We start from the raw sequence: 22,010 nt of genomic DNA, 5'->3' as shown, positions 1-22,010 counted from the left end.
TATAAATATAAATATATGTATATACAATCATATGTTCATCACTTAATTATCATAAAAATATCTTAATAGTAAATATGAAATATTAAATTTCTTAAGTTTCTCTCACAATCTACTAATTTCAATTACATAATCAAAATCAAGAGAATTCACCAAATCAAAAGAAATAATAAAGTGTGTAACCGAAATTTGAAGATATATATTTTCATTATTCTCAATTGAAACAGAGCAGAGAGCACGTCACTGAAGATAATTTTTGTGTGCAAATAATATGGATGAAACAACAAATAAGTTATTATCATTTCGATTGAATGTGACAACACGAGCACCACAAATCTCAGAAGAAAAAAATATAACATATTATTCTCAGGCTAATCAACTGGCATTGTTGTATTAGGGACATGAACAAAAACAACACAACAAAAGAAAATGTACAAGTAGAATTTGAACATAAAAAATGGAAATGAAAAGTAAGAGTAAAGAGTTTATGTGAAAAGAAAAGGTGAAACACAGTATTTGACATAAGAAAAAATTAAAGGTATATGATTAGTGGTTTGAAAAGAAAAAGTAAAAAGTTGTTGTTGATGAACGAAATGATTCAGTTAATATAAAATTTGATTGCTATATATATGAAGATATTAAAAATTTTGCTTACGTTGTAGTATGATTCTTTGATAAGAACTTGGAAGTATTTTGTAAATTGAGAAGCAAATTTGTAAGTTACCACAGTGGTATTAGTCCCCACATCGAACAGACAGTTGAAATAGGGTGAACTTCAATGAAAATAATAAGTCGCTTGCCACAAATAATGAATAGAATCCTACTATTGTAAAATAATTGAAAATCAGGGAAGAATAAGAAAAGATTAATACTTGGATTGGTGGGGTGCGCCAGCAATTGCTATAGTGCAACGCAAAAGCGACACACAAGAGACCGAATAGCAAGCTATTGTGGTGGACTCTTCCCCTCAAGAAATAAATTTAATATCGTGTGGACCAATGGCCCACATATCAGATATTAAACTGATAAGAACAGATACTACACTTGATCTTAGCCAAAAGGCCGAGAAAGGTATGTTTATTCCCTCAGCTGGCTCTGGTTTTTATATTACACATTTCCTCTGCTTCTTCGTTTGCTTCCCGATGTGGGGCTTAAAGCAGTACACCATTTTGAACCCTTGTTGCGTTACTGCTTCATCAATCAATCATCAACTAGCCTTTAAGGTTACATTATCATTCAGGATTACCATAATGTTGCTTGGATATTATGCCTTTCACAGTTTAAACTATGATTCCTGTATTTCTAACCACCTCAAATTAACTTAATATTATCTTCTCTCACATGTTATATGGTATAATTCTTATGCAGCAGCATGTAATGTCTCCTATGTTTTGTTATGCAGCAGCAGCATGTAATGTCTCCTATGTTTTGTTATGCAGCAGGAAGCTAACAACACAATGCAAGGAGACTTGGAACAGACCAATTACAACTTATACTTGCTTCCACATTCTTTATCATGCCCTCACTACTTATTTTCTCAAACCTTCTTTTAACCCATCTATGTATTTCTAAGCACATCAACTTAATAGTATATTTTCTCTAACATGGTGTACAACTTCATGTCCTTTTATTTATTTTCTACCAACTTCTCTCCTTGCTAAAACAATCTCTCTCCCAACTCAAATTTTAAAAACTCTTATATTTTCATTTAATAACTTATTACTTGTCTCATTTTGCTCATTTATGCAAATACAATCTATTTATTAACTTATTCACACAACACTACCATTATAAATTAATTATTCATTCTAAGAGACAAATAAATTAACTAATGTTCTATGAATAGTTTTTAGAACAAATTGAATCTACTTTGACCACTACAATCTATTTATTAACTTATTCACACAACACTATCATTATAAATTAATTATTCATTCTAAGAGACAAATAAATAAAATATTGTAACATTTTATAAATATCAATTTTACTATTTACTAATTGAAGCAATTGCACCGTGATTGACTTTTGACATCTGTATCAATTGTCGTCAACTAATATAATTTCTAAAGTTTGTATTCACATGCATTGCCTCAATGGTGTGGCAATTGACATTTTATACTACATTGATATAGTCTTATATTTGTGGCATATCAATCATTCATAATCAAGGTAATATATTAAAACCAAACTAGACATTCATAATTAAAGTGATGAATGATTGATAGGCCGCAAGTATACAGATATATCAATGTAGTATAAAAAATTATTGAATTCACTATGACAAATTACAATTACCGTTATCTATCATTCCTATGTTTAGCTAAGGTTACTCAAATAAATAGTTGATTTTATGCAAAAATTGAAAATAATAGATTTAAATCAATATTAATAACGAGATACCAAAACGTTGATTTCCGTCTACCTATGTTACTCATACAATTTAAAATATTTAATCATAACGAGAAAATTATTTTTGTAGAAAAAAACTAAATGAGAGATACCATCCACTTTCGCCGGTCCCTTATCGGATTTTAAACCCGTAATCGCACACTTTTGTAGTGCATAACTACAATTTTAAAATCCTTAATTAAAATTGGAGAATTTTTGCGATTTGATAATTAAAAATCTGGATTTTCTAAGTCCAATATTGTTTTCGCTCTTTCAACGCGTAAACAATTTTTGGTGTTTCTACTTTCGTAATAAAGTTTTAAATTAAAAACAAAGTTTTTAGAACATAAAATGTATTCTCGTTACAGTTAAATAAGCATGTAAGTTATACGAGTTTCGTCTGTATGACGGTCCTCGTGTTTCGGAATCAGACTAATCAAACATGGTGAAATAAACATTTAAATAGAATACTTTTGTTGAAGACATAATAAAAAAACAACAAAGTAAATGAACCTCGCAATTGTATAAATTTTGAATCTCGCATAAAATAATTGCTCATAAAGGAGACTTTGTTCTTATACGACAATACAATAATGAAATAGCAATGCGGAAAGTAAAATACAACAACAATAATACTCCAACATTGCAAAATTCTAAAATTGCAGAAAATCAAACTTGCATAAAAACCCCAATGTGGAATTTATTATGCTCTAAAACAAGTGAATTTAATGCTCAAGTAAGCATGGATGATTGTTTCAAGTCTTTACAGTGCTTTTCATAAGTGAATTTTCCCTTAAAAAGTGGTGCAAAACATCCAGAAACCATGCAAATCATCCTTAAATCGTGGAGGCAACAATTGCTAGAAATCTTGAATCGTGCAAATCATCCCGTCATGACGCTTTAAGTGAGAAACCTGATCGTGGGTCCATGACGAGTGACAGCAAGGTTGATTGTCTTCCCGTCATGGTCATCAAACACACACTTGTTTTTTTTTCTTTTGAATGATTGACAGTTAGCTGTTGAGGAGGCATGACAGGTGTAACTGCCCTGATCTACCTGTCATGAAAGTCATAAAGTAGTATTTTTGTGTCGCTTTTGCCGTTTTTCTCCATTTTTCTTTGTAGTCATTGCTCATTGATTAGTACTTGAAAAACTAAGTACAAAACCAACCTAAAGCAATAAAAGTACACGAAATGACACTAAAATATGTTGAAATCGAGTTAAAAACATGAAATGACACTAAAAAATGTATAATGACTGTGGTAGTTTAAAAATCATCATAATCGCAATGTCGTCAATTGTGTATCGTGGACCCCAGGCGTGTTTAAATGATAAATGTTATAATAATACTTTTCTATTTTATTGCTTTGATTACTAGTTTAGAATATATATTTCTTTTTATTTCAAGGATTGCTTATGCAAAATATTTTGCTTCATTTGTATACCTATCAAATTCCTAATGGCATGCAGGAGCATTTATATAATAGAGAAAAGAAATTATAAGAATAAAGGCCATTTTTATAAAAGAACCAGTTGAAGACCAACGGTCAATCAACGATCTAGACCAAAGTCGGGGTACAAATCTAAGGGTTGTGAATACATTTCACTACAATAAAAATGAGTTTATGCAACAACGAAAATTCGCAGCCTAAACTATGAAAACCGTAGTCTAAACCTTTAAGGGACGGTTTTTCAAGCGTGGAGTAAACGGTTGTTGCCTATTCTAAAAGGGTATGGTTTTTTAACTTTACCCCACAGAAATTCAGAAGCGTCGCCTGAAATATGTCTATTGCCTACGGTTAATAAAATTTGCTTTGGCCGCGGTTTATTTTTCCCTACAGTATAACAATGTCCCCTTAGATGTAAGCTACTGTTTTAATAGTTTATTTTGGGCTACAGTTGTAAACCATGGGCAACAGAAGTAATCTTTTTCTTAAATTAACTTACAATGGAGAGACCATACTCTCCCACACATTTATGAAAAGTCTCATTTTTAGCCATTTTGTATGATAACATTGAAAAAATTGGGTACATTAATCTTAAGGATTATCTAAAATTATATATTGGTAAAATACATAAGGAGTGAAGAGTGTATAATTTTGAATCAACTTCAATTAATAATAATTCACATTCAGTTGTACTCTTACAAAGAACTTTTGTCTAAATATATGAAAAATTATAAGCATAATGTAAGACAAATTATAGAATTTTATAATCATGAACTGTCAAATTCCAGGTACAACCTTTAATCAAAGTATATAAATCTTTCAATTATATTATAATAATCGTCTCTCAGCGGTAATAACAAAAGCCTTATCTAGATTGTCAATCTTTTTTCGATCTTTATCAAACTCCATCTCATGCTATTAAAATATAGTTTCTCCATGTCCTTAGAAATCACCACATAACCATAAAAGGTAAAGAGAAGATAAACATAATCATTGAGAGACCAACCAAATATTAGAAGATGATCATGTCATAATATAGAGAATTGTAACAGATTTTTCCATGTCCGTCTTTCTGCGAGTAAATATAAATATCATTAATAAAAAACAAAGCAGGGAAGGAAATAATCATACTTGAGACTCACAGTGGACCACTGCTGTCACACGATCATTATATCCTTCAATACTAAAGAGATGAAATAAAAAGTGTCTACGAGCATATAGCTGCAAGTTTTGGAAAGAAAAAAAACTAAATAAGATATGAATAAACCATCATTTTAATCTTTAAACTAATACTCCAAAGTATTTTTCAAAGAAAGAAAATGAAATATAACTAAGCTAATGTATTTTTCAAAGAGTAAATTAAGTTCCATCTCAAACAGAATAACTGCAGGTAAAATAATCCTCTTGCAACAGTAGTACATTATAAACAAGAATAAAAACTAGTCATGAAGAGGCAAACTTGAGATTCATTTTAAAACAGAATTGAACAATCTAGCCAAATGTACAATTTACATGAATCTTTTGTTGTAACTCATCTACCTGAGTTTTCCATTTCCCTGTTTTATGTTTCAAGTTCAATTTTAAGCATCTCCACCTGCATTAAAAAAATTCAGAGTATGCACAAAAGAATCATAATTACATACATAATACACTAACTATCTCAATTAAATAATAAACTATCAAGTTAATAAACATTTTTTCAAGACCATACTTTTTAAATTGTGCGATTCATATTAAACGAGTTACTATAAAGGTAACTAAATAATTAAAATATTTATACAAATAATTATGTATAAATATTTAAGATGATATGCTTTGAAAGAAAAAGCAGTGGTAGAGCAAAACATATATGTGTAGTTTACGGAGGTTTCGAACCCCATAAATTCACATTTAAAGGAAAAAACTTAAAAACGGTAGTCTATAGAATTAGGTTGCGTTTTGTAAACGTTGTTTTTTAAAGATCAAATGGCCACACCTTCAAAACTGTAACTTTAAGTGAATAAAGGACGGTTATTTTACGCCCACGATTTAAGAGTGTAGCCTAAAATGTATATACCACAGTTTTTTATCAAAATTCCAGAATTTTGACAACGCGTTAAATCTGCAGCCTATTAATACTTTAAGCAACGGTTTTTAAGTCGTTGTCTATTATTCTGTTGCCTAAAGTCAAAAATGTTGTAGTGTTTTCCCATTTAGTAGCTCGAAGCACTGGAGGTACTCAAGTACCCTAGGTAGGAGAATCATTCCTTGACATGCATACCTATGATGATGTGCTGGGAGCGGACAACAAAATGCTTTGGTGATAATAAATTATATAATATTTATGTCCCCGACTACTTTTTAATTGATTAGAAGAATTTACGTTCCAGATCCCACCAAACAACATCCTAGAGGTCGGCCAAAATCACCTAAGGCTTCCCCGACTCCCTTAGTGTCTTACAAAGCCTTAGAGGTAACTATCGTGGGCCAGCCAGAGGCCCAAATGGATAAAGGCCAAACTCATCTTAAATCCACCCAACTTAACCCAAGGTATATAAGTCACCTCACGCGAAAGGCAATGTACATTCTCTGATCTTCATTTTTCACTACTCTCACCTTGAATCTTATACTGACTTGAGCGTTGGAGTGCTAACCTTGCAGATCAAACTCGCTTCATTGTATTAGAGATCAATGTTGTTGGTTCAAGATTAATAGTTCATCTACTGTATTCAATTATGGTTCATAAACGGAACATAAACCACGATATCATCATCAACATTGATCACCTTCTTTAGAAATCATATATATTCCTCTGCTTGCATCAACTCCTCGCTCAACTTTTGACACATCTTATTTTTCTGTTACCTTTTTGCCTCAAGTTTCACCATAGATCACTAATATTTTTTTAGCTCAGTCTCCAAGGAATGGAGCCTCTCATTCGCTGAATCTACAAAAATCTTATTACGATTAAAGTTTTCTTTCATCCTCCCTATATTTGATTTTACATTTTTTTTCACTATTCTCCACCTGTTCATAGTCCTCAAACATAGCTCTCCCTATAAGAGCCTTCCTCAACATTTAGGTCTCAACCATATGTAAAATTTGTTTTGTGCCCATGTTTATCGCCATTTTTAATTCCTCAGGCATGTCAAGATGATCATATATAAAGTTGATGTTGTTAAAACCCTTATCACATAAAGAGGGCAATTTTTTAATTCCTAAAGATGTTGAAGTTTAAGTTCCTTGATAAGGTCCCTACATGTCACTATATTAAAGTGTCTCCCTCTCCAAGTCGGCAGAGGCATCCACCTTCAATTTTTTTACAAATAAGTGCCTCGACCATTTATGGACTCAAATAGTTCTTATACATGTCTAAAATCCTCCCTCGTACTAAATGAATTTTCTAAAGTTATGTTGGATACAGGTGTTGTCAAGACATACCAAACAAATGTTGCTAATATATGATAACAAATGCAATTCTCTTTCTATTGATTTAGAATGTTAAAATTTTCAGCATCCCCACAAAAAAGGTTACTTAAGTACTTCTCTAATTCATTTTGATTATCAATTGTGACTTTCTCCTTCAAGTGTTTTTTAAAAGCATCGGCCCTCGTAAAATGTGAAGAATTTTTATGTGTAAGAACAAAAATTGTTCTACAACAGATTCCTTGATTTTGATGATAACAAAGGATGAAACCAAAAATGGCACCCTAACGAAAAGTTTCTAAGTGTGCAGGGTTCTAAAGAAAGAAGGAAGAAATCTGATGATGTCATCAGATACAAAACCAGATCAGATACAAACTATCAAATGATCAAGAGCATCTGAAGTGAAAACAAGTTCAAGAAAGTCTAACTCTGAGTAAAACAACAAGTATCAGATGCATCTGAACAAGAAGTAAGCTCTAGAAGTTCTGACTCTGAACAATACTATCTCTAGATTCCAGAAGTTATCAGCGCTATCTGAAGAAACTATCTGAACTCAACATCAGAAGCAAGATTCCAAGACTCTCCAGAAACACAAATACTCTGAGCATGGAATTGCTAATCATGAAAGAGTAACGTTAAAGTCAAGTAAAGATTTGCAAATGGTTTTCCTAATTAAGAAAGAGACGTTAATCTCCAATTTCAATAAAGAAGATACTACTTGTGGTAAGTAGTCATTTCAAGGAGAAAAAGTTATCCTGCAGAAGCTGTTTATGTTATGGCGTAAATTCATCTTATTACTCATCAGTTTCAACTACTACCTCATTGATCTATATAAAGGATTGCAAATCAACATTCAGTAACTACTACACATACAAGGAAAAATCATACTGAAACATCAACACAAGAAAACCTTCTTGCTCTCTAAATCTTCACGAAGCTTTTGCTTATAACGTGAATCACTTTGTTCATACTATTGTAATACTTGCTTATCTTAGAAGCACTCTAGATTACATAAATCTTTTATCTATTGTTTGTTTATTTCCTCAAGTGACTCTGTGTAGTCTGTATACTTGAGAGGGCTAAGAGATTTTTATCTTAGACGTGGTTTGTAATCTTTCAAGATTAGTGGATTAAGTCCTTGTTGAAGGCGAAATCACCTTGGCCGGGTGGACTGGAGTAGCTTTGTGTTATAAGCAAACCAGTATAAAATCATTGTGTGGTTTTCATTTTGAAAAGCGCTTATTTTTCCAAACAATTCAAACCCCCCCTTTCTTGTTTTTCTCACCTTCAATTGGTATCAGAGCTCCGGCTCTGTTATTGATTTTCTAATCAAACACTTAACCGTGTAGAGAGATCCAGTACGAGAAAAACAATGGCCCACTCAAATGAAAGAGATTCTTACAATGCTAAGCCTCCTGTTTTTGATGGAGAGAAATTTGATTACTGGAAAGATAGAATCGAAAGTTTCTTTCTGGGTTATGATGCTGACCTCTGGGACATAGTCACAGATGGATATACACCTCCAGTCTTAGAAAATGGAGCTGAAGTTCCCAGAAACAAGATGTCAGAAGATCAGAAACGTATCTTCAAAAATCATCACAAGGCCAGAACAATACTTCTAAATGCTATATCATACAACGAATATGAAAAAATCACCAACAGAGAGACAGCCAAAGATATACTTGACTCTCTGAAGATGACCCATGAAGGAAACTCCCAAGTCAAGGAGACGAAGGCTCTGGCGCTTGTCCAGAAATATGAAGCCTTCAAAATGGAAGATGACGAAGCTATAGAGGCTATGTTTTCTAGATTTCAAACTCTTATTGCAGGTCTTAAAGTGCTAGACAAAGGATACACGACTGCAGATCATGTTAAGAAGATAGTCAGAAGTCTGCCAAAGAAATGGAGACCTATGGTTACTGCTCTAAAGCTGTCAAAGGATCTGAACAATATCAGCCTTGAAGAACTTGTTAGTTCTCTCAGAAGCCATGAGATAGAACTAGAGGAGGATAAGCCTCAGAAAAAGAACAAGTCCGTAGCGCTAAAGTCCCGATCTGAAAGACGGAAACCTGACAGAACCAAAGCTCTCCAGGCAGAAACTGAAGATACTGACGATTCTGAACCAGAAGACTCTAATGATGAAGAAGAGTTGTCCCTACTAACCAGAAGAGTCAAGCAACTCTGGAAAAAGAGGAACAACAACTTCAGAAGACCAAGACCCAGAGGGGATCGATCAGAGTCAACTTCAAAAGGTAAAGCTAACAAAGATATTACCTGTTATGAATGTAAAGAAACAGGTCATTACAGAAATGAATGCCCCAAGCTGAAGAAAGACAACTCTAGAAAAGAAAGCTTCAAGAAAAATACCTTCAGAACAAAGAAAGGATTAATGGCCACCTGGGATGATAGTGAATCTGGATCATCAGAATCTGACTCTGATGAACAGGCCAACGTAGCACTTATGGCTACCACATCCAGCAGCTCAGATGAAGAATCTGAAGAGGTATTTTCTGAACTTTCTCGTTCTGATTTAGAATCATGCTTGTCAGAAACTCTAAGCTCATATCAGAAATTAAAACAAAAGTTTAAAAACATCAAAGGCTGTCTTAAAGCAAAATTTGAAGAATGTAGAGAGCTTGAGATAACAATTTTATCACGAGAAGATACAATCAAATCTTTAATGTTAGAAAGAGATGAAGCAAAAACAAAAAGCTCAGAATTAGAAGAAGCATTATCTCAAGCACCACAAACTTCAAATAAAATAATTTATCAATATGAAGAAGCCTTTCAAGAATTTCTGAAAAATGGGATAGATAGGAGTATTATGGCATCCATGATTTATGGAGTTAGTCAGAACAATAAAAAGGGAATTGGGTATGATTCTAAGGAAGATAAAACTTCTACCAGTAACCAACTTAAGTCTCCCTTTTCATATCATTACACACACACACAAAAACAAAAATTTAAAAATGCTAGAAAACCCAAAGTTATAAGAAACTCTGGGAAAACTAATCTGAAAGGACCCAAGAGATTCTGGGTACCAAAAGATAAGATTGTGTATGTTGCAGATATCCTATGCAGCAAAGTTCAGACACCAGTCATGGTACCTGGACTCTGGATGCTCGCGACACATGACGGGAAGAAAGTCTATGTTCCAAAGTCTGGAACTTAAAGATGCTGGATTTGTAGGCTTCGGAGGAGATCAGAAAGGAAGGATCAGAGGCTCCGGAACTATTGGTAATGGTACTCTTCCCTCTATATCTGATGTTCTTTATGTGGAAGGATTAATGCATAACTTGTTATCCATAAGTCAATTAAGTGATAACGGTTATGATGTAATCTTCAATCAAAAAACATGTAAAGCCATTAATCAGAACGATGGCTCTGTCCTTTTCACAGGCAAGAGGAAAAACAACATTTACAAAATAAATCTTTCTGATTTAAAAGATCAAAATGTTAAATGTCTAATGTCAGTTCACGAAGAGCAATGGGTATGGCATAAACGCTTGGGCCACATTAGCATGAGGAAACTTTCTCAGCTAACTAAACTCGAGTTAGTCAGAGGCCTACCTAAACTGAAGTTTTCTTCAGATGCTCTGTGTGAAGCTTGTCAGAAAGGAAAATTTTCAAAAACATCTTTTAAAAAGAAAAATGTTGTTTCTACCTCTAAGCCTCTGGAACTTCTTCACATTGACTTATTTGGTCCTGTGAAAACAGCATCAGTTAATGGAAAGAAGTATAGACTAGTCATTGTTGATGATTACAGTCGCTGAACATGGGTAAAATTCCTAAAGCACAAGAGTGAGTCTCACTCTGTATTCACCAGTTTCTGTTCCAAAGTGCAAAAAGAATTTGACTCTAAAATTATTAGAGTCAGAAGTGATCATGGTGGAGAATTTGAAAATAAAGATTTTGAAGAATTATTTGATTCTAATGGAATATCCCATGATTTCTCCTGCCCTAGAACTCCACAACAAAATGGAGTTGTAGAGAGGAAGAATAGGACACTCCAAGAGATGGCCAGAACCATGATCAATGAAACTAATGTAGCAAAGCACTTTTGGGCAGAAGCTGTAAATACAGCGTGTTACATTCAGAATAGAATCTCTATAAGACCTATTCTAGAAAAGACTCCCTATGAACTGTGTAAAGGAAGAAAACCAAACATTTCATATTTTCATCCTTTTGGATGTTCTTGCTTTATATTAAATACTAAAGAACATCTGAACAAGTTTGATTCCAAAGCACAGAAAGGTATTATGTTAGGATACTCAGAACGCTCTAAAGGCTACAGAGTATACAACATAGAAACCAAAATTGTGGAAGAATCAATTCATGTCAGATTTGATGATAAGCTTGACCCTGAAAAGTCAAAGCTAGTTGAAAAGTTTGCAGATTTGGAAATCACTCTTGTAGAATCTGATAAAATTCCAGAAGCAACTGTCACTCAGAACTCTGAAGAAATTAAATCTCCAGAAATCCCAAAGAAAGTCAAAAGTCGTATCAATGTATCTGAAGATTTGATTCTGGGAAACAAGGACGAACCTGTCAGAACCAGATCTACCTTCAGGACTTCTGAAGATACTACTCTGGGACTAGTGTCTCTGATTGAGCCTACGTCTTGTGATGAAGCACTTCAGGATAACGACTAGGTGGCAGCTATGCAAGAAGAATTGGATCAATTCTCAAAGAATGATGTCTGGGATCTCGTTCCTAAACCCAGAGGCACTCATGTCATTGGAACCAGATGGGTTTTCAGAAACAAGCTGAACGAGAAAGGAGAAGTTGTCAGAAACAAGGCTCGACTGGTAGCTCAAGGTTACAGTCAACAAGAAGGTATTGACTATAATGAAACCTTTGCTCCAGTCGCGAGGTTAGAATCTATTCGTCTTCTTGTATCTTTTGTTATTAATCACTCTATCAAATTATATCAAATGGATGTCAAGAGTGCATTTCTTAATGGTTATATTTCAGAAGAAGTGTATGTCAATCAACCTCCAGGCTTTGAAAATTCAAATTTTCCAGAACATGTTTTTAAACTTAAGAAATCATTATATGGACTCAAACAAGCTCCCAGAGCTTGGTATGAACGATTAAGCAATTTTCTTCTGGAACAAAATTTTATCAGAGGGAAAGTTGATTCTACACTCTTCTGTAAAAACCTTAATAATGATCTCATGATATGCCAGATTTATGTTGATGATATTATTTTTGGTTCTGCTAATATCTCTATTTGCCAAGAATTTTCTAAGTTAATGCAGTCAGAATTTGAGATGAGTTTAATGCAAGAACTAAAGTTCTTTCTGGGAATTCAAATTAATCAAACTCCAGAAGTCACATACGTCCATCAAAATAAATATATTAAGGACGTTCTGAAGAAGTTTGACATGACTGAATGTAACTCTGCAAAAACTCCCATGCACCCAACTTGCATTCTTGAAAAGGAAGAGGTAAGCAACAAGGTTTGTCAGAAGCTCTATCGAGGTATGATAGGCTCTCTTCTCTATCTGACTGCTACTCGTCCTGATATTCTCTTTAGTGTCTGTCTTTGTGCCAGATTCCAATCAGATCCTAGAGAATCTCATTTAACAGCAGTTAAGAGAATTCTTAAGTATCTGAAAGGAACTCCTAACCTGGGCCTGATGTATGAGAAAACATCAGAGTATAGACTCTCGGGTTACTGTGATGCAGATTATGCAGGAGATAGAATAGAACGAAAAAGCACTTCTGGAAATTGCCAGCTTCTGGGAAACAATCTGATATCCTGGGCTAGCAAAAGACAATCAACAATTGCTCTATCAACTGCAGAAGCAGAATATATCTCAGCGTCACTGTGCACAACTCAGATGCTCTGGATGAAGCATCAGTTAGAAGATCTGCAAATCTTTGAAAGTAACATTCCTATCTTTTGTGATAATACTGCTGCTATTTGTTTAAGTAAGAATCCCATTCTACATTCCAGAGCCAAACACATTGAAATAAAACATCATTTTATCAGAGACTATGTTCAGAAAGGGATAGTAACATTGAAGTTCATTGATACTGAACATCAATGGGCAGATATCTTTACTAAGCCTCTAGCTGAAGATAGATTTCTTTTTATCTTAGAACATCTGAACATTAAAAATTGCCCTGAGTGAAGCATGGCTCTGAAAATGTAAAATGAGACTCTGATAAAAACAAATACACTTCTGCCTCTGACTCTGATACTTCTACCAGTTAAGAAGATATCTGAGTTAGAAATCTCCAGGAACAAACCCTTGGTATTCCTGAAGATCAGATACATCAACACGTGGAGCTCTGAGCGTCTAACCTTAGAACTTCTAGACAGCTGTCAAAAGAAATTCAAAAGGCAGACGTTTGAGTTCTCCTCGAGCAGTGTGCGTACTGTGGGATTAGACATTCATTAATTAGCTGTAATCATTTTTCCCCCCAAGCGTGCTTACTTGAGCGTTGTGCTAACGCAATTTTATGTGTCGTTTTGCATGTGTTTCACTTAGAGTATATAAACACTTTTCTCACTTTTCACACACTTATCACTCTCACTCACTCTAAAACCCTAAACCCTCTCTGAAGCATTCTCTGCAAGTTCTTCATCTTCATCAATCTTCATCTTCTCCTTCACCATGGACGCTCAACAACAACAAGTCTTTAACTTCTCTCAAGAAATGGAATCAAGTTCTACTGCTCAAACCTCAAGCATTCCAACACCAACGGTTACAGGCGTCACCATAACCCCTGTTTACAAAGAACCCCATGTTCTTGACCGTGAACGCCATATTAACCTTTCAACCCCTTTTGAAGGATTGGGCGTGTTGTGTGAATCACTAGTTGATTTCGACAACTTGAAGAGAAATGGCGTTGATCTTACTGAAGAGCTTCGTAAACAAGGATGGGAAAACTATTTCCAAAGGCTTTATGGTCCTGTTTACCCTCTTCTCATCAAGGAGTTCTGGAGGTTTGCAGATGCAGATGACCACTTCATCGTATCCTATGTTCTGGGGGTGAAGATTGTTATTACTGAAAGGTCAATTGCCTCCCTGTTGAACATGGAAAGAAGTGGAGGAAAAAGGATTTACAACATCCCTCCTAGGTCAAAGCGCATTACTGATGTAATCAACCCAATAATCTTCAAACCCAACACTGAAGGAAATCCTTCAAAGAACAAGGAGCTGCATCAGAACCTCAGAGTGTGGCTGAAGATTATTCTGGGAACTATTCACCACCGTCCAGCCTCTAACTCCTCTGACTACATCAATGCAGACCAGAAATGCATTCTGTACTGCATTCAGAAGGGTGTGAAGATCTGCCTCCCTGCTCTCCTATTCAGATATCTGAGAGATTCTGTCAGAGAAACCAGAAACAACATGAAGCCCAGATCCTACATCCCTCTGGGAAGATTGTTATTTGATGTCTTCATTGAGAATGGGCTGGTGGATCATCTGGAGAAGGCCAAGCTGATGCTAGATCTGGCAATAGATGTTGGGAAGCCTCTGAATGCCAGAAATCTCAAGAGTATGGGGATAATTAAGAAGATTCATGTCAGACCCACTCTGGATACATCCTGGGATTGTTTGAAAGATCAGAGGAAGATGCCTCATGGCCTTGCCAGGTTCTTCAAAAATGAACCCAGAGATGTTGTTGCTATCTATCTTCAGCGTCTGCTGGATGATGGTGTTGACATCTCTGACTTCAGCCTCGACGACTGTCTGGATTCAGAAGAAGACTTCGTCAGATACAAGAGAGGTCTCTCTGAGAAGAAGATAGCACCTCCGGCAAAGAAGGCAAGAATTGAAGAAGCTTCTGGAAGCAGATCTTCAGCTCCTCTGAATATATCTACTGGTACGTTTGTTCCTTCTGTTACCACTAATCCTCTGATGGCTTCTTCTAACCCTCTCTCTTCACAACCTATTTTTACTACCTCTGAAATCCCACCTTCAACCACCAGAACCTCCCAACCTTCACCAGTTCTAAATGTAGCCCGTACATTCATACCTCCCTCTGAACCTAAACAAACCTACCAAAGCACTTCCTCTTCATCATCCTCAGAACCAGAATCACCCCCATATGTTTCCATCTCTTCTGACCCAGAATATCCTGACCCTGATTCCCCAACCATAGCCACAATTTATGCTCATAAACTTGCTTCACAACAACAAACACAAACACAATCTGAAGCAACTTCACCTCCACCACAACAAACAACCACCATACCTTCTGAAACTCAACCCTCTGAACCCCACACCTCTGATATCACCCCACCAAACATCTCCGCTGCACCTGAAGCTGAAACTGAACCCTTAGATTTAAACCCTATTTACGCTTCACCCCAAACATCTGAACCTCAACTAGAAGCAGAATCTGAACCCCAACCTGAATCAGAATCTGAACCTCACACATTAAATCTCAGCCCTCCAAACTCTCCACCTCATACCTCTGAACCTGAACATGAACCTGAACTTTCTACACCTACCCTTGAGGAAGCCATCATGCAGGTAGCAGAAGCTTCAGTACAAAAGGTCAAGTCTCTGACCACTAACTCTGAAATCAGTGATGATCCTAAATCTGTAAGGACACACTGGAACAGAGTCATTGGCTGGATGACCTCTGAGTCTTTTAGACTGAAGAGCATATCTGAACAAGTCAGAAATGGCTACATCAAAGATGCTGAGGTAAGACTCCAGGAGAGACTTGCCAGAGAAGCTGAAGCCAGAAGGCTGGAGGAAGAGAGATTGGCCAAGGAAGCTGAAGAAGAAGCAAGAAGACTAGAAGAAGAAGAAAAAGCTCGTCAAGCTGAAATCCTAAGGGAAAAGGAAGCTGAAGCTAAGGCTCTGGCGGATGCAGAAGCACAAGCTGCTGCTGAAGCTGAAGCTCAGCAGGCTCTGACTCTGGGGGAGTCCTCTTCTGTGATCCCTATGGTTCTTCAGACTCTGAAAGAACTTAAGCAAGATCAGAATGAACTCCGGGCCAGAATGGACAAGCAAGATACTGTCAACGACAACATCCAGAACATGCTTGCAATGCTGCTTCAGAGAATGCCTCCGCCTCCGAACCCCTAGGCACTTAGGATTTTAATTATTTTGCTTGCCTGTTGTTTCTTTTTTTTCTTTGCCTTCTCTGGATCTGATGTTTTCTTATTTCTTGTTGCCTTTGTGCTTCTATTTTAATACAATGTTTTTCTCTTCCATTATTTTTTTTTTTACTATGTCTTTTTGATTCTGACAAAAAGGGGGAGAAGTCATTAATAGCTCTGATGAAAATATTGTCTAATACCTTAAGCATTCTGCAACATATTTTTCTTAAAAATAAATTTATCTAACCTGGACTTAAGAAATTGCAGAGGATATCAAGAAACCTCTTTACTTAAGAAACTCTGGTAAGAACTTCTGAACTCCCTAGCACTATCTCAGGGGGAGCTTCTGTCTATCTGATCTAATATTTTTCATGTTTCATCTGCTAATTAAGGTTGTTTTGTCATCATCAAAAAGGGGGAGATTGTAAGAACAAAAATTGTTCTACAACAGATTCCTTGATTTTGATGATAACAAAGGATGAAACCAAAAATGGCACCCTAACGAAAAGTTTCTAAGTGTGCAGGGTTCTAAAGAAAGAAGGAAGAAATCTGATGATGTCATCAGATACAAAACCAGATCAGATACAAACTGTAACACCCTTCTACCCAAACGACATATTTAAATAGATTATCAGAGTACAACATGTAGAAGAGTTTACATTTCTTACAACATAACAATTATCGCATCACAACATAAAACATATTATTTATTTTATTAAAACTTCGCAGCGGACAACAACATTAATATTATCATTCATCATATAACAATTCATAATAATGGTTCAACATTATCTCAACAAAACATCTCAACATGTTAGTCATCATAAACAACGTAAATAATAATCAATTATCTATCGAATCCCATAACCCCGGTGTCACATGACCAGAGCATTTGACTCGACTCTGTAGAATAACTCTACACTTATTCTTCAAACCTCAACAATAGCTACTCCTCTTTATCTGCACATTGCTCATCATAGATGAACATAAACACATGCAGAAGGGGTGAGAATTACATTATTAAATAATAATATAACTACAGAAATATAAACATAAATATATTTCACATATGCCAACACAGCTCATCATAATCATCATAATCAACATAGTCATGAACATCAACAAAACAACATATCAAATGCAATGCACACACCCATGCATGACTCAACACGACTCGGTATACCCATTTTGTGACCAACTACAGGATCACCACTCCCAGATTCATCACCATAGAATCTGAGTTCCCCGCAAGGAACCAAGCCTCTCAACAAGCCCGGAGTCAACAACATCATTGGAACTCAGTCCGTTCATCACTAGGCATCGGCCTTTCATGAATGCATGCACACCAAGCATGCATCATAATCAACATAGCAACAACAGCATCATATATTCATGTTATCATCATCATTAACACATTCTATCACAAAAGCATATCACATCATGCCACATAATCAAACACAGTATTATCACACTCTACTAATATCTATACCACTCAAAGCAACGGGAAATGATCCCTCGTATACCGTGCATCAGCTAAGTTACCTCGCTCAGCCTAAACAACCAAAAACTGCACAACAACAGCCCAGGAAAGACCACAAGTCTGCCCATACGCGTATTGCCTATGCCCGTACGCGTATTACCCACGCCTAACCAAATCCATACGCGTATTGCCCATGTCCATACGCGTATGCTACGCGTATCACATTCCCATACGCGTACCAACAGAGACCAAACCACGTTCAAAACATCATCTTCCTCATCCATACGCGTATTGCCTAGTGCCATACGCGTACCAGCAATCTCATACGCGTATTGCCTAGTGCCATACGCGTATGACCAGAAACCAGATTTCCAGATCTGCAATGGCTTTTTCTGCTACGGGATCTATCCAAATTCATCCTTCCACAGTCCAAATTTCACACAAAATCACTCATATCATCTAATACAAATAGTCCCCTATTCGATTTCACAAATCCTAACATCATTGCATATAATTTCTACGAATTCCTTCGATTAAAATCCCAATTTCGTTCATCCAATATTTCACCATTTTCAGCATATTATTGTTTAATAAGGTTCAGACCCCTTACCTCTTTGGATTGAAGGAAGCTCTGAGTAATCTTTGGCCTTTTCCTCTTCCTTCTCTTTCTCTTCAGCGTTTCTCCCCCCTTTCTCTGACTCTGAGGCAAAACACGTGAAAACAACCTGAGTCCTCACTTTGGCCTCTTTTATCCAATTTCCACTTTTACCCTTCCACTCTTCATATTCCATTTATTTATTTAATTATTATTAAAATAAATAACATCTATAGTAATAATAAAAATAATCCAATAATTCAACTTTATTTAATTAAATTAATAAAATAATATTAACTCAATTAAATAATTCTCTTATTTTAATCGGGGTGTTACAACTCTCCCCCACTAAAAGAGTTTTCGTCCTCGAAAACATACCTCAAGCAAATAGAGCCGGATACGACTCCTTCATCTGATCTTCACGCTCCCAAGTCAAGCTCTCACCAGCTGGACCTCCCCAAACAACTTTCACTAGAGCAATCTTCTTACCTCTCAGGGTCTTCTCTTCTCGGTCATCTATCCGAATTGGCAACACCTCAACGGTCAAATTATCCCTCACCTGGATATCATCCAACTGAACAACATGCGAAGGATCCGAAATATATTTTCTCAACTGAGATACATGAAACACATCATGCAGATTAGAAAGCGACGGCGGTAAAGCTATCCGATACGCCACTTCCCCAACCCTCTTCAAAATCTGATACGGACCCACAAACCTCGGAGTAAGCTTTTTAGACTTTAAAGCTCTACCCACACCTGTCGTCGGAGTAACTCTCAAGAACACATGATCTCCCTCTTGGAACTCAAGTGCCTTTCTCCTGTTATCATGATAACTCTTCTGACGACTCTGAGAAATCTTCATTTTCTCCTGAATCATCTTAACCCTTTCAGTCGTCTGCTGCACAATCTCAGGTCCGAGTACAACACTCTCACCTGATTCATACCAACACAATGGAGTTCTACACCTCCTACCATACAATGTTTCATATGGAGCCATACCGATACTAGCATGAAAACTATTATTATAAGTAAACTCCACCAACGGCAAATAACTATCCTAAGAACCACTCTGCTCCAACACACAAGCTCTCAACAAATCCTCCAAGGATTGGATAGTTCTTTCGGTCTGACCATCAGTCTGAGGATGATAAGCTGAACTCAACCTCAACTTAGTTCCCAACGCTTTCTGCAAACTTTCCCAAAATCGAGAAGTAAATCTGGGATCTCTATCAGACACAATACTGGATGGAATACCATGCAGCCTCACTATCTCCTCAATATACAACTCTGCCAACTTCTCTAAAGAGTGATTAATCTTCATCGGCAAGAAATGCGCCGACTTAGTCAATCGATCCACAATCACCCAAATAGAATCATTACCTTTCACCGTCCTCGGCAATCCCGTCACAAAATCCATGGAAATGCTATCCCACTTCCATTCAGGAATCTTCAAAGGTTGCATCATACCTGCCGGTTTCTGATGTTCAATCTTTGACTTCTGACAAGTCAAACAGGCATACACAAACTTAGCAACATCTCTTTTCATACCAGCCCACCAAACACAACTTCTTCAAATCTTGATACATTTTAGTTGCACCTGGATGGATACTCAATCCACTCCTATGGCCCTCTTCAAGAATACTCTTTTTCAATTCAGACACCTCAGGAACACAAACTCTACCTTTAAATCGCAGGATGCCATTCTCATCAATCTCAAAATTACCACCATTACCCTGGTTAACCATAGTAATATGATCAACTAGAGCGACATCAACTTGCTGACCATTCTGAATATCTTCCAGAATTCCACTAGTCAACTTCAGCATACCCAACTTTACACTATCAGCGGAAACTTCACAACCCAAACTCATATCACGGAACTGTTCAATTAACTCGAGCTCCCGAACCATCATCATAGACATATGTAGAGACTTTCTACTCAGCGCATCTGCAACTACATTAGCCTTACCGGGATGATAACTCAATTCAAAGTCAAAATCCTTCAGTAATTCTAACCACCTTCTCTGCCTCATATTTAACTCTTTCTGATCAAACAGATACTTCAGACTCTTGTGATCACTGAACACTTCGAATCTGGAACCATACAGATAATGCCTCCACATTTTCAACACAAATACAACAGCTGCAAGTTCTAGATCATGCGTAGGATAATTCCTCTCATGAACTTTCAACTGTCTAGAAGCATAAGCTACAACTTTACCATTCTGCATCAAAACACCACTAAGACCCATCAAAGAAGCATCACAATAGACAACGAAGGACTCACCAGGATTAGGCAAGATCAACACTGGAGCACTGGTCAACCGCCTCTTCAACTCCACAAAACTTGCTTCACAAGCTGCATCCCACACATACACTTGACTCTTCTTAGTCAACTGCGTCAACGGCAATGCCAACCTAGAGAAGCCCTCAATAAATCTGCGATAATAACCAGCTAACCCCAGAAAGCTGCGTATCTCAGTAGCAGACTTCGGAGTCTCCCACTGTAATACAGCATCAACTTTAGCCGGATCAACAGAAATCCCACCACTCGAAATCACATGGCCAAGGAAACTCACTTCCTTCAACCAGAACTCACATTTAGATAACTTTGCATATAATTTCTTTTCTCTTAACACCTGCAAAACAATTCTCAGATGTCCTGCATGCTCTTCTTCCGTCTTAGAATATATCAATATATCGTCTATGAACACCACAACAAAATCATCAAGGTACGGATGAAATATACGATTCATATATTCCATAAACACACCTGGAGCATTAGATACACCGAACGGCATCACAGTGTATTCATAATGACCATACCTCGTACGGAAAGCAGTCTTCGCAATATCATCTGACTTCACTCGGATCTGATGATAACCCGACCGCAAATCAATCTTACTGAAAATATGAGCTCCAACCAACTGGTCCATCAAATCATCAATCCTCGGCAATGGATACCGATTCTTGATAGTCACCTTATTCAACTGCCGGTAATCGACACACAACCTCATCGTACCTTCTTTCTTCTTCACTAACAATACTGGTGCACCCCAAGGAGAAACACTTGGACGCACAAACTTCTTCTCAAGCAATTCTTCAAGTTGCTTCTTCAATTCAACTAATTCAGTTGCCGACATTCTATAAGGAGACATCGACACTGGACTCGTACCTGGTACTAAGTCAATGGCAAATTCGACTTCACGTTCTGGAGGTAATTCACTTACATCCTCCGGAAACACATCCTGAAATTCACAGACAACAGGCAAATCTACACTCACCACTTTCTTATCCGCTTGCAGAGACGCAAATAAAGCGAATATCTGAGCTTCATCTTTCACAAAATCCCCCACCTGCTTAGCAGATAGAAATCTTGCCTCATCATTCTCACCAACTTCAGAAATCGCACCGTCTTCCTATAGCAGTTGATAAACACGCCATAGAATTCTAGCCAATTCATTCCCAGAATAATATCGATTTGGTGCAAGGGTAAGCACACCAAATCAACCACGAACTCTCTCTCAAAGATCGTCAAATGACAACCTCGACAGACAACAGAAGTCTTCACAGAACCATTAGCAGGAGTATCTATCACCATACTTCCGCCTAGGGACGACA

General features: G+C 36.6%; 1 long non-coding RNA gene and 1 other non-coding gene across 5 annotated transcripts in view; both read right to left on the bottom strand.

Annotated features, from left to right (window-relative positions):
- The window catches only part of LOC127096713 (uncharacterized), an 84,541-nt gene that overhangs the window by 1,212 nt on the left and 61,319 nt on the right, over nt 1-22,010 (bottom strand). The gene's annotated exons all lie outside the window — the stretch shown is intronic.
- LOC127099757 (U2 spliceosomal RNA) lies at nt 878-1,072 on the bottom strand. Its single transcript, XR_007794230.1, has one exon. It is a non-coding gene; the product is annotated as a U2 spliceosomal RNA (small nuclear RNA).

Source organism: Lathyrus oleraceus, chromosome 6, assembly GCF_024323335.1.
Source record: "Lathyrus oleraceus cultivar Zhongwan6 chromosome 6, CAAS_Psat_ZW6_1.0, whole genome shotgun sequence".
In the NCBI taxonomy this organism is placed as follows: domain Eukaryota; kingdom Viridiplantae; phylum Streptophyta; class Magnoliopsida; order Fabales; family Fabaceae; genus Lathyrus; species Lathyrus oleraceus.
Note: the sequence above shows the minus strand (reverse complement) of the source record. Positions and strands in the feature narration are given on the sequence as shown.